Consider the following 13,733-nt stretch of genomic DNA (forward strand, 5'->3'; position numbering starts at 1 on the left):
AGGGTCCCGAAGAGGGATGAGGGGTCCCCACCCAGCCACGACCCTGAGCGGGACAAGGAGGGTCCACCGACCCCTGTGGCTCCATACCTTCCAGCTGCTGCCGGCGCCGTAGCAGCGTCACCTCGGCCTTAGATAGGACCACAGTGTCAAAGGCCCAAGAGGGGCTCGGAGATGAGACCAGAGCTCCGGCAACCTCTTGCGACACTACAGGGACTCCCGCTGGAGTTTGTGGCGAGGCTGAGATGCCGTGGTCTGAAGGAGGAGCCCAGGAGGAGCCGCACCCCAAAAGTACAACATCATCCAAGCCTGGATCCAAACCAGTCGGCGCCGGGGCAGTAGTCACCGGTGGCGGTGCGGAGGGCCCCACGCAAGGCAAGGGATCTGCCCGCGTCCCAGGAGGGGTAGGAGGAAGAGACGCCAGCGAGGCCTGCAAAGGCGCCGCGTATGTCTTCATCTGGACTCTCGCCGCCGGCCCAGCAAACGGTGGACAGGACGACACGCGGGCCTGCATCACCCGCGGAGAGCCCACACCCCCGACAGGCCGGAAACCAGCCCTCGGGGACCAACTGCAACACTTACCCACCAGGGAGAGACACTCACATGACATCGGAGAAGGGCGAGGACGACGACCACAGCCGTATCTGAAGCCGTCCGCCGAAGCAGACCGAGGGAAAGACGTCTACCTGGAGAGACACGCCAAGAGAAGTTTCATCCGGCGCTCCCGGCTTCAACTGTTGGCACGCCGCACAATCAGTGGTGCTGTGATCCTTCCCCCAAACACCAAACACAAATGAGGTGAGGGTCCGTCGCCGACATAAGACGCCGACACGACGTGCAAGTCTTGAAGCCCGAAGGCAATCGCACACTGTTCCACAAAAAGAAGGGACAATGGAAGGAAAAAAGAAGGGACAATGGAAGGAAAAAAGAGGGCCTAAACAGGCCTGTAGCAAGGACCGGATCCGCGTTGCACGCGGAAAAGGAAGAAACAGACATAGGTGCACTGGGGCGGGTCTTATGTGACCTCGTTGACATCTCGTACGAGGACGGCGTCTGGGAGGAGTCGCGTGGTGTCGCCCCGCCCCCGGCACCAGGGATGCTATGGCAAAAGTATTCCGGATCCAGTCTCACGCCTGGGGATAATTCTACGTGAAGGAATCTACGGCTAGTAGTCTCTATCAGATTGTAATGTTAAACATTTTAACAGCTAGAATGGTACAGTGATGCCTTGTGTCAAGAAATGCCTATGTATTTACCTCAATGGCAATAAAAGTTTCTATCAAAAAAAAGAAAATCACAAGAAAAGTGTTATCGCCTTATCTACAGAAAATCTTACCATCTAAATGATTTCCAAAGTGCATAGCGACATTATCAGTTGACGTAAGGCTCTGAGGATTTCCTGGATAAATGTCAAGAGGTCCTTAATTGACCTAGGTCTGAGACTTCTGCCTTAACCAGTCATCTATCTGGTCAGCTTCAATTGCTGTTGTGAAGGATAGGCATTGGGAACTTAAGGAGGGAAGTGACCTTTCCTACACAAGGTAGCCTGTTCCAAGTTTTTTGTTTCAATATATGAATACAAGCATGAGGAATTTTTAGATTATAATATTAAACCATTGTTTTCAAGATGTTTGTAACCGATTTAGATATGGTGTCCTTTCAATAGCTACTTTTACATTTTCTTGGTCATCTCCTGTTACAAAGTCTAAATTGCACTCTGTATGCTGTCTAAATTGCACTCTGTATGCTGTTGTACAGAGGAATATCTGTTGGTTTTTGTTATGCCAATTCAACTCCTAGAACCAGATGGGTTGTTATTCCATGTCGGCCGTTGGGGGTATCACATTTTTTTTCACAACTGCTTTTATTGAAAGTTTAAGCATAGCATAATTACAGTTCTCCACAATCAGGAGGACACTGTCAACAGCAAGCACGTAGCAGGATGGATATATGGCCTAAACTTTTGAATCACCCCCCCTCCCAATCCCCCATGCCCTGCTAACCATCCCGAAAAACATTCCCCCCCCCCTCTACCCACCCTTTATCCCACCCTAACCCAGTGCACGTGTTCACGTTCCGCCAAAGTATACAGGTAAAGCACAGTAGGCATCAGATACCGTCCTAGGTCCCAGGGTCCCCATCAGGAGGTTGTACATCATCCAAATCAACTGGGGGTTCCAAGGTCAACCCCCTGTAGTCCGCCCACCGCTTCCAGATTTTGTAATGTTTCCGGGGGCATCCCCTGGCCTCAAACACAGGTAATTCAAGCCCCATAAGAAAGTCTAAGCCTGCTTTCCAGGCGCTAAGTGGGGGAGCACGGTCGCTCTTCCAGGCTCTCGCCAGATCCCATTTAGCCACAACTAGACCCAGCAACAGGAGGTGACGCTTGTAAATGTTTCCACCTACATTCTCTAGGACATGGAGGAGACCCAGCCTGGGTGTACGAGGAAGGTCCCACCCCAGTACCTCCGACAGACAATTCTTCACCCCATTCCAGAATCGGGTTAGACCCACACAAGACCACACCGTATGCAGCAGCGTTCCTCTTTCAGTCCCACAGCGCAAGCATTCCGGGGTAGCAATGAGGCCCGCCCTCCACAGTCTCTCCCTAGTGTAGTAGGCCGTATGTAGGTATTTAAACTGTATGAACCGGAGTCGCACAGCAATGGCAGCTCCATGGGGGGACTCAAGGGCCTCCCTCCAGTCATCCTCATCCAAAGAGCCAATATCAGTCTCCCAGGAGGCCTTCAACGACAGGAGAGAAGAGGAGCAGTGAGTAACTAGCGTTTGGTATATTTTGGAGACTTTCTTATCCCCCAGGTCCCCCATGAAGAGCTTGGCCTCCACAGGGCTAAATTCGGGAAGTTGGTCCAGCCCCACCAGACCTGGTGCAAGCGCATGGCGGAAATGTAGATATTTGAAAAATTGGGTCTTGGACATGCTGAATTCGGAGCTGAGGTCCTGAAAGGATTTGAGGGTAGTCCCTGCGAGGACATGGCCAAGTGAGGAAATCCCGATGGCGTCCCAGCCACCAAACCCCGACAATGAAGCCAGTGCGGGAAGCTGTCTGTTATCCCACAGTGGAGTTTCCGCTGTCAGCCTACCCCACCAGCCCGTGCGGTTCAACACCTGCCTCCAGATCACAAAGACTACTTGAGCGACCCGCTGCAATTTCTTCCACCGCCTGGCCGAGTACAACAGTGTGTGTAGCGTGGCATCGCCCATCAAAAAGTGTTCCAGTTGGGGGGGGGGGCGGAGGAGCTTCGCGGGCAACCAAGATGGCCGCGTGAGCTCGGAGCTCCGAAGACCCTCCGGTCCTCCGCATTGATCCTGCTATCTATCCTGTCCCATGGTGGTGGGAATCAGTTGCGGTGCTGATGCTGATGCGGGGCCCGTTCTCCGATTGAAGATCCGGGCTTCCTGTACTGAGTTACACCGTCGCGAAGTTTGGTGACGACGGCGCATAGATTGCCTGGTGGCCAACCGAAATCGGGAGCGTCTCCGCGCCCCATCATTGCCAGACTTTTTAACTACAGGGACCGAGATGCGATCCTGCAGGCATCAAGGAGAGGCGGTCCGTTGAAATTTCAAAACGCTGATGTGAACTTTTTCCCTGAGTTCACTCAAGCGGTACAGAAACGCCGACAAAGTTTCATGGGTGTCAAACGGAGACTGAGGGAGATGGGGTTGAAGTACTCCATGCTTTACCCAGCAAAGCTTCGTATAGAACATGGCGCTCGAGCGGTGTTTTTTGACTTGCCGGAGGCTGCTGGGGACTGGCTGGACACTTTGCCTCAACGTCGGACTACCCCTGATGATCTGTCGGAAGAGGCGTCGGGCGGTCCTGGCTCTCAGGAGTGAACTGTGTTTCTTCGGATTTCTTTCAGTGGAGGACCCTGCGGATGCAAACAGTCACTGACTTTTGTTTTCTTTTCTTATTCCTCCTGTTTTTTCAACTTTGGAGGGTAACGGGGGGTGATAGGATGTCTCCTTTCTCCTCTGGGGGCTTTTCGTAGGTTAGTTTATCGGGGGCGACAGGCACACTGCTAGTTGGGGGGGCTTTTTAGTCTAATGCAGGGGTGCAGGGTGGGGGGTGGTTGGTTTGTGTGTTTCTCTTTTACTTTTACTTTTTCTCTATTCCTATGGCAAGGCTACTATTGTGCTGACTACAACGCTGCGGTGGCTGTTCTCTGGGGGTGGTGGTTGGGACGGGGCGTCTTTGATGATGGGGGGTAAGACTTTAAATGTGCTAAGTTGGAACGTGAATGGGCTGGGGGATCGCATTAAACGTGGGGTTGTGTTACAAATGTTCAAACGTTGTGTACCCGATGTTATCCTCTTGCAGGAGACTCATCTCATTGGTAATACTTGTCAGGCTCTTAACAGAAAGGGGTTTAAGATGGTGGCTCACTCCGGGTTCTCTTCGGGGTCCCGAGGGGTTGGAATCATGATGCGCATGTCTCTCCCCCTGGAGGTGGAGTCCAAAGTGATTGATGATAGGGGCCGATATGTTGCTGTGGTGGGCAGGTGGGAGGAACGCACCCTGGTTTTGGTTTCCATTTACGTCCCCCCGGGTTTGCAGACGACTACCTTTCGGGACCTCGGGGGCGCCATTTTGGGCTTCCCGGAGGGATTGCTTGTACTTGGTGGGGATTTTAATTCCGTGGTTTCGGGTACCCTTGACCGTTTTCCGTCCAGAGATCTTCGCTGTGCACAATCATGTCTCCCGAATTTCATGAGTACTATGGGCCTTATTGACTGTTGGCGGCTTCTACACCCTGCCCAGAGGCAGTACACCTTTCACTCGGGCGCACACGGTAGCCTTTCCAGAATTGACTATATCTTGACTCCGGCGGTTCAGGCATCGACCGTCTCTGAAGCCCGCCTTATGGCCAGAGGTATATCGGATCATTCCCCTGTCTGGGTATCCTTTGACTTTGGTACTGCGGTGTCGACTAGGGTGGCGCCGGTCAACCCCTGGTACTTCCGCAACCCCAAGACTCGAGACCTCCTAGCTAAAGCCATTGACCTGTATTTTACCGAGAATACGGGTACGGTAACGTCGGCCCTATCCCTCTGGGAGGCCTTTAAGACTGTCCTGAGAGGAGAAGCTTTCTCTCTGATAGCCGAGGTGCGCAGACGAAGGGATGAGGACATGGTGCGGTTGGAGTCGGATATTGAAGGCCTGGACTCCCAGTTGGCGTTAGATCCGCCGCCCGAACTGTTGCACGCTCTCTCCCTGAAGCAGTCGGAATATCGAGCCACTGCCACTGACGCTGCCAAGGCGATGGGCAGGGAACAGCAAGGGAGGATCTATGATGCGGGGGATAAGGCGGGCAAGCTCCTTGCCTGGTTGGATAGAAGGGAGTTGGCTTCCCGTGTAGTGCCTGAGATTCTGGGCGAGGACGGGGTGGTTGTTACTGACCCCAGTGCTATCGCCTCGGCTTTTGCCGACTACTTCGAGACGGTTTACACCTCAGTCTCCACCTTGACTGAATCGGACTCGGCCTCTTTTCTGGAAAGGGTTGAGCTTCCTTGCCTGTCGGACACCGAGCGTGACGACATGGACCGGGGTATTACGGCAGATGAGGTGGCGCTTGCGATACGGTCCCTGCGCTCTGGCAAGGCTCCCGGTCCCAATGGTCTTCCGGTGGAACTTTACAAGATTAAAGCAGATACCGTCGCAGTGCCCCTGCGGCGTATGTTCTTGGAAGCCCGGGAGGTTGGTGAACTCCCACTAGATCAGCGCCTGGCAACCATTGTGGTCATTCATAAGGAGGGGAAGCCCAGAGACCTTTGTAGATAATATCGCCCAATCTCTCTGCTGAATGCCGAACCCAAAATCCTGGCTAAGTTGCTGGCTAATCGGCTCGTGGGTGAGATCGCAGACTTGGTCCATCCAGACCAGTCGGGCTTCATACCCCACCGCAATACCGCCCTTAACCTTCGGAGGCTTCACGCTGTCATGGCGCGGGTGCACAAGCTTTGCGAGCCAACTGTCCTGGCTTCACTGGACGCAACAATGGCGTTTGATTCCCTCGAATGGAACTATCTCTGGGCGGTACTGTCCAAGTTTGGGTTTGGCCCCGACTTCATAGGTTGGGTCCGGCTTCTCTATTCCTCCCCGTTGGCCAATGTAACGGTCAATGGCCGGATGTCTGCTCCCTTTGCCTTGCGCAGGGGTACTAGACAGGGTTGTCCGCTATCTCCGCTCCTTTTTGCCTTGGCGCTTGAGCCGCTTGCTGCCTGGATCCGCACTCACCCTGACATCAGTGGGATCAAGTGGTCGCCGGGATTTGAGGATCGAGTCTCGCTGTACGCGGATGATATTCTGCTTTACCTTACCTCTCCCTGTCGGTCTTTGATTGTGATGTTTGATGTGTTGTGTACTTTTGGTGGGTACTCGGGCCTGGTTATCAACTGGTCCAAGTCCTACCTCTATGTGCTTAGCGGAGACACTCCACGTCTTCCTAGGGGCAGGTCTCGCAGCAGGGATTCAAGTACCTGGGTATCTACATATCAACGGATGCCCGGGCACGCTACGCCAACAACTTGCTTCCCCCTCTTGCGCGCCTCAGACACGATGTGGAGGGTTGGAAAAGATTGCCGCTGTCTCTGTTGGGCCGAGCGGCATTGTTCAAGATGATGTCCCTGCCGCGATTCTTATACGCGCTTCAGAACACGCAGGACCCAGTCCCTTCCAGGTACTTCAGGGAGATTGAAGGTCTACAGCGTACCCTTTTGTGGGAAGGTAGGCCGCGTATTGCCGTAGTCAAGCTGACTATTCCGTGGTACAATGGCGGTATTGCCTTGCCTGATGTCCGCCGGTACTACTGGGCCTCCCAATTGGCTGCTCTTAATCATGGCTTTTATGGACCGGCGGCAAGCCCGGGGTACGCCATGGATCGCTGGCTCATGAACGACGGGATGTATTACAGAGCGTTGTACTCTAGATCTCTGGACGGAAAATTGACTGGTCCCACCAGGACCGCTGTACATATATGGAGGGCCATTACGAATGCACTGGGGTGGAAGGGTAGGCTCACTATGGCCACTCCCCTTTATGATTCCGACTTGCTGGGTAGGTTGTGGCACTCAAAAGGGTTTGACCGGTGGGATCTCATCGGCATTTCCAAGGTGGCTGATGTGATGGCCAGAGGAGACATTAAATCTTTTGAGGCTCTGCAGGCTGAATTCCAACTGGGTGTCACGGAATATTTTAGATATGCACAGTTGAGACATGCCCTTACGTCTACCCTGCCTGTTGGTGAGAAGGTCCCAGAGTCGTCCCCGCTGGAGGATAAGGTGCTGAACGGCCATATGCCGGACAGCGCCATTTCCCTGACTCTTAAAAAGCTAATAAATGTTCGGACGGACCTGTTGTTGAAAGTGCGTCATCAGTGGGTGAGTGATGGGATTGAGTTGGATGATGAAGATTGGCAGTGTGCGGTATCCTCCCCCAAGGAAGTGGCAATTTCAGCCAGGCTGCGCTTAGTTCAGCTGAAAATACTCCACAGGGTTTACGTCACTGGCCCCAGGTTGATTCATATGGGGCTTTCCCAGGATGGCCTTTGTAGGCGAGGATTTGGTGCACTGGCCACCTTTATGCATACCATTTGGGAATGCCAGGCCATTGCCTCCTATTGGGAACGGGTGCATGCGGTTATGCGTGACGTGACTGGTGTTGATTTGTCTGCGGAAGCTCGACGCTGCTTGTTGAACGTGTGGGGTTCGACTGACTACAGTAATGCAATAATGCACAAACCCGCTGGGTCACGCTAGGGAACATGGTGGCCAAGAGAGATATTGCTCAGAAATGGGGCGCCCCGTCCCCCCCCTCCGTGGGTCTCTGGAAAACCAATATGGACTGGTGCATGCTCCGTGAGAAAACTGTGTACCTAGCTCGGGGTAAGCCCAAGATGTGGGGGTTGATCTGGGGGGCATGGAATGCATACAGAGGCGATATTTGTGTACCATCCGACGTAGGTTCGTTGGAGGGCCGTCTTTCACCCTAGCCATTCCCTCCGCCCAAGCTCCACGTAAAATAATCCTGTTTCTTCTTCCCCCCACAATTGTATGCACTTTTTGATAGGTTTAGTTCACAGTGCTGAAAGTTCCCACTCGTCCCCTGGATTTGTGCTTTACCGCTCCTTTTTCTGCCTTGCCACCTTTTTTCTTCCCCCCCACCCTTAATTCCCTTTTCTTGTTCCTTTTAGGTTTCTAATTTGTTCCTTAGGTTCATATTTAGATTATAAAATTAAACCTGACTGCTCCTTTAATTGTTTTGTGCACACCTTTTTCTCCGCTTTTTACAATGCTGCCTAGCCTCTGCGATGTAAGGCTGAATAGCTGTGTGCTTTGATTCACCAATAAAGGTTTTCCAAAAAAAAAAAAAAAAAGTGTTCCAGTGCGTATGCCGGGTCGCTGTGATCGCCGTACCACCACTCATTCAGAACCAATAAATGAGAGGCCTGGTAGTAGGACAGGAGGTCAGAAGTAGCCAGACCTCCACAGTACGTGGATAGGAAGCAAGTCCGCAGCGCCACCCTAGAGGCGCCACCGGCCCACAGAAAGCGGCCCAGCACTGAATGCACGCGACGGAACCACTGTGGGTCAATCCTATACGGATGGTACAGGAGCCGCGGGAGGGCGACCATCTTAAAGATTGCAGACCTGCCATAGATGTTAAGGGGCATGCGAGACCAGGTTTTGATGTCCGACTGGACTCTGTCCCACACCAGCAGCACGGACATCGTCCGCATATAGCGCGATTCTATCCGAGAGTTCCGCCCCCCCATACAAAGCCACGATACTGTGCATCAATGCGCACCCACGCGGCCAATGGTTCCATGGCCAGAGCGAAGAGATAAGGGGATAGGGGGCATCCCTGCCGGGTCCCCCTGGCAATTGGGAACTTCTCTGAAATCGCCCCGGAGATGCGTACTGAAGCGGTGATGTCTGTGTACAGCAACCTAACATATGAGATGAACACCGGGCCCAGGTTGAGACGCGGCAAGAGGGCGAAGAGGTAGGCCCAGCTGATCGAATCGAACGCCCTGTCAATATCTGCCAGCAACAGCGCTGCCCGCTCCCCGGTCGCCCCCACAGCGTCCACCGCCGCCTGTGCACGTCTGATGTTGTGTCGCGTCGCCCGATGCGGCATGAAGCCCACCTGATCCGGGTGGACCAGATCTGTGACATACGGGAGAAGACGGTTCGCCAGCGCCTTGGCCAGTAATTTGGCTTCGAAGTTGAGCAGGGATATGGGACGATATGATTCATGTCGATCAGGGGGCCTACCCGGCTTCTGGAAAACCACTATTTCCGCCTGACGCCAGTCCGACCGTAGGCTACCACGCTCCCGCGCCACTTCTAATGATCGCCTATAGTGCGGCCCACGCTGCAGGTGGAATTTCTTGTAGAATTTGCTGGGGAATCCACTCGGTCCCGGCGCTTTACCCACGTTGAGTTGACCCAGCGCATCCCCCAGTTCCTCCGCCGACAAGGGGAGGTCCAAGGCCTTCCTGGCCTCGTCCGAGATCGCGCGCGGGGGGGGGGGGAGGGGGGGAGGGGGGGGGGGGGGGGGGTCAGCAATGAACTTATCAATAGCATCCGACGGAAGGCTGTCCCGGGGAGCACACTGCTCCGCATAGTAGTTGGCAAGGGTCGCAGGGTCTGTAATGGCGGTTCCCTCCCAGTCAGTGAGGCCTGGTAAAGTGATCGGTTGCAGCGTTTGTTGACATAGTCTACGGAGCATGGTGCAGGACTTATCGCCCCACTGGTACACCCTGCTCCGTGTGGCCAGCCACGCTGGTCTAGCTTCGTCCAGTAAAACCGAGGCATAGGATTGCTGTGCCTGCAGGAGCAGCCGTAGAGCCATTGCGTCCCCTTCCCCCTGACACCGATTCTCCAACACCTCCACTCGCCCCGCAGCCGCAACAATGGCTTCCCGTCGAGTACGACGGGCAGCAGCGCACCAAGCAATGTCTATGCTCCTCAGGGTGGGCTTCATTGCCTCCCAGACCGTCACTCCATCAACCCCCTCGACCAGATTCTCCTGCCAATAGTGGGCAATCGTACTGCGCATATGTTGTGTGTAGTCTGCCTGCTGGAGATACCACGAGGACATCCGCCACCGAAATGGCCGGCGCGTCTTGTGCAAGTAAATCCGTATCGCAACAGGGGAGTGGTCCGACAGCCCCCGGGGCTGAATCTCAGCCCGATTCACCCTGTCGAGGAAGGCCCCCGGTATAAACACACAGTCCAGCTGTGAGAAGGAACCATGTACAGCGGACACATACGTGTACTCACGCGTCCTGGCATGCAAGTGTCTCCAAGCATCCACCCAGCCCAACCCATCAATCATCGCCTTCAGCCGTGTAGGGGAGGTCGCCGCCGCGACCCCCTGCGACCTCCGCCGATCCAGGCACGCATCCACGACATCGTTCCAGTCACCACCTATCACAGCCAAGGAGTCTGGGATCTCGGCCCACAATTCAAACAGTCTCTCTGCCAAGTACCATTGCAGAGGGGGGGGGGGGCATACACACTGCCAAACACCACTGGCTCCGCACCAATCAGGCCTTTCACAAAGACATACCGACCCTGGGGATCAAGCCAATGACGTTCATGGGTATACGACAGCCTACGGTGAATAAGAATGGCCACCCCTCTCAAGCCCCTGGAGAACCCCGCATGGAATACTTGGTGGAAACCAAACCGCTGTAGACTCAGTGCCTTCGTACCCAGCATATGCGTTTCTTGGAGTAGCATCACATCGGCTGAGTCTCTTACCCCAGCGCAAGACTGCCCCACGCTTGATTTTGTCCAACATCCCCCTGACATTCCAACTCAATATTCGCATAGAGTCACTAGCAAGTTCCTGCCCTGAAGTGTCAACCATTGTCTCGATGGAAAAGTCTCTGAGGCCCCAAGGACCCGGCCCCGGCACCCAATACCATATACTTCAATGCAGCAGAAAGCACGTGCACCCCCTTCAAAACACCCACTACCGCCCCCGTTACCAACCACCAACCCTGCCCCCCCCCCCCAACAACCCAACTCCAATTCCCCACCCCCCACACCTATACCTCATGAAACACTGAAGTACCTGTCGCGGCATGGGGAGCTTCAGGCCCAAAACAGAGCGCCCAAAGCCCACCATACCAATGGATCCCAACTACTCCCCCCAAGTAACAGAACCTACCCCCAGGGCCACCCCCCAACCGTGGGAGGATTGGCTGCCCAACAGGTTAGTACCCCGAACCCCATTGTACCACAATGTTCGGACCACAGGAAGAACGAGGCAGTCAGATGCCTCCCTGATTATGTCCCTTGCGCCATACCAAGGACCAGGTCACACTGCACCAGCTGCTGTCCGCTCTACTACTGGAGCCTCCACACCAGGCCCTCCGCGGAGTCCACCAGAGGACAGGGGTTAAGCAAGGAAGGCTGAAAACACACGGTGCTTAGTTTTCTTTTCCCGATTGGTCAGTGTCAGGTTGCGTCCCATCCAGAAGGCCATCACGGGACAGGGAGCGTCGTCGTGATCGGGATTTCCGATGTCGTTTGCCCTTGCTGGTGGAGTCGCCCCTCTCCTGCGACGACCCACGCGATGGTCCAGAGCCCAGCCCCGGCTGGGCGTTTGGTCGGATCCTGACCGTCTCATCAGTCCACCTGAACACTTCTTCCGGGGAATCGAAAAAGTGGGTTTTGGATTTGAAGACAACGCGAAGGCAGGCCGGATATAGCAGTGAATATTGGATCTTTAGGCCACGCAGTTTGGCCTTCGCCGCCAGGAAGGAATGACGCTGCTGTTGTAAGTGCCTGGTATAGTCCAGAAAGATCATAATCTTGTGATTGTCAAACAGCAAAGTCTCTTTGGCCCTCGCTTCCCGGAGTATGGTGTCCCTGTCGTGAAAGTTCAGGATTTTGGCTATGACAGGCCGAGGCCGTTCTCCCACCGGCGGTTTCTGCGTTAAGGCTCTATGTGCGCGCTCCACTACGAAGCAGCGCGACAAGACGTCCGGGGGAAGCCAGCTCTCCAGCCACTCTGTGAGGAAGGCATCCATGGGCCCCTTCTCGCAATCCTCTGGAAAGCCCACGAAGCATAGGTTATTCCTTCGCGCTCGCCCCTCCGCGTCCTCCACGCGAAGAGCCAGCCCCTTCTGGATCTTGTCCATCTCCGCCACCTTCTGTTTCAGGGCGCCAACGTCTCCCTCCACTCCTGTAATCCTAGTCTCGGTCTCCGCAATGCGAGCGACTGCGTTGCGGAGGTCCTGTCGCAATAGCATAACATCAGCACCCACCGTGCCAATTTTTGCATCGAGCATGTCCCTTGATTGTGTGATGGCCGCCATCAAGGCCGCGTTATCCGGTCCAGTGCTCTGGCCACCTCCGGTAGCCCCCGATCCCCCGCTAGGTCCAGTGAATTCATCGATCGGCCCCTGCTTGGCAGAGCCAGTGCCACCTCCTCCCCTGGTCATGGTCAGGATAGTTCAAGCGGGCTGTTCCGTGCCCGTGGCAGACCCTCCACTCACTGCCACGCAGGGCTAAAGACCACCCGAGGTGATGCCTAGGCCGGGAGGCCCGCAGGGTGCCCCGCCGCACTAGGTCGCCACTACAAAAGACGTCCACTGCTCCGGCTGCCAGCGAGCAGCCACCACAAATGTCACTCGGGGCCACCGCAAAGCCCCCAATCCCGGGGCCTCAGGCAGGGCACCCCCACCGTAAGACGAAGTGCTGCAGTGTACCCGGCTCCTCACCTTCACGGGACCACGGTGTCTCAAGCCCCGGCTCACCGTCCCCGCACCGGCCACCACTGTTCTCTCCGGTCCAGCCACCCGCTTACAGCCGCGGGCCAGGACGGGCACAAGCGGTCACTCGAGGCCAGGGTGAGCAGGCGACGCTGTGTCTCTGAGCCACAACAGCCCCCAGTCCGGGCCAGCACAGGATAGACTCAGGAGAAAGGCGCCCCAAGAAATGGCGCAGGCACCACACTGCTCCTACTCCGCTGGTCTCTCCGCAGCCAGGGGCCACACCGCAGGGGCCCACACACGCAGGTAACCGGGCAGAACGTGCCCTCTCCACCACCGATGGTCCGGCTCCAGCCCCGACACAGCCACAGCTCCCGGCAGCCCAGGGGGACCCGACCGGCCCGAGGCCCGTGCAGCTCTCCACCAGCGCCGCTCTCTCGCGGCTCCCAGCGGCGCTGGTGTCCCTCCAGGTGGCAGGGGACGTCGCCGTCCCCACTCCGGCAGCTAGAAACCAACTGTCCCGGGGCACACAGGGCCCGCCGGCGAGCAAGCCGGCCGGCGCTCAAGGCCGTCCGTCGGGCCCAGCGTCTAATCGAGGCCCCGGCTCTCCACGCGGCAGGTAGGCCCGGGGGATGTCGCAGCCGAAAGTTCCGCCAGCCAGGGACCAGGGACCCCGAGCGCTGCCCCGGAGGGTGCCCCATGTTCCCAACAGCCGCCGCTGTCTCAGAGTGGCCAGTAGTGGGTACGGGGATAGGATAAATGTTAGGATTAATCACAGGCCGGCGGGAGCTCTAGAAAGCCACGTCCACCATTGTCGCCCTCGAAGCCACGCCGGGGTATCACATTTTTGTATATAATTATGTTTTACATATTTTTTTAAGTCTCAGAATTGAATTTTGTTGATGGATTTTATAATCTGCTCTAAGAAAGACTGATTCCCAAAGCTAGTCAACAATAGCATTTTGGGTTCCGAAACAAACA

General features: G+C 55.6%; 1 protein-coding gene across 1 annotated transcript in view; it reads right to left on the reverse strand.

Moving 5' to 3' along the window:
* The window catches only part of XRN1 (5'-3' exoribonuclease 1), a 1,308,150-nt gene that overhangs the window by 1,034,227 nt on the left and 260,190 nt on the right, over nt 1-13,733 (reverse strand). The gene's annotated exons all lie outside the window — the stretch shown is intronic.

This window comes from Lissotriton vulgaris, chromosome 11 (genome assembly GCF_964263255.1).
Source record: "Lissotriton vulgaris chromosome 11, aLisVul1.2, whole genome shotgun sequence".
Lineage (NCBI taxonomy): Eukaryota > Metazoa > Chordata > Amphibia > Caudata > Salamandridae > Lissotriton > Lissotriton vulgaris.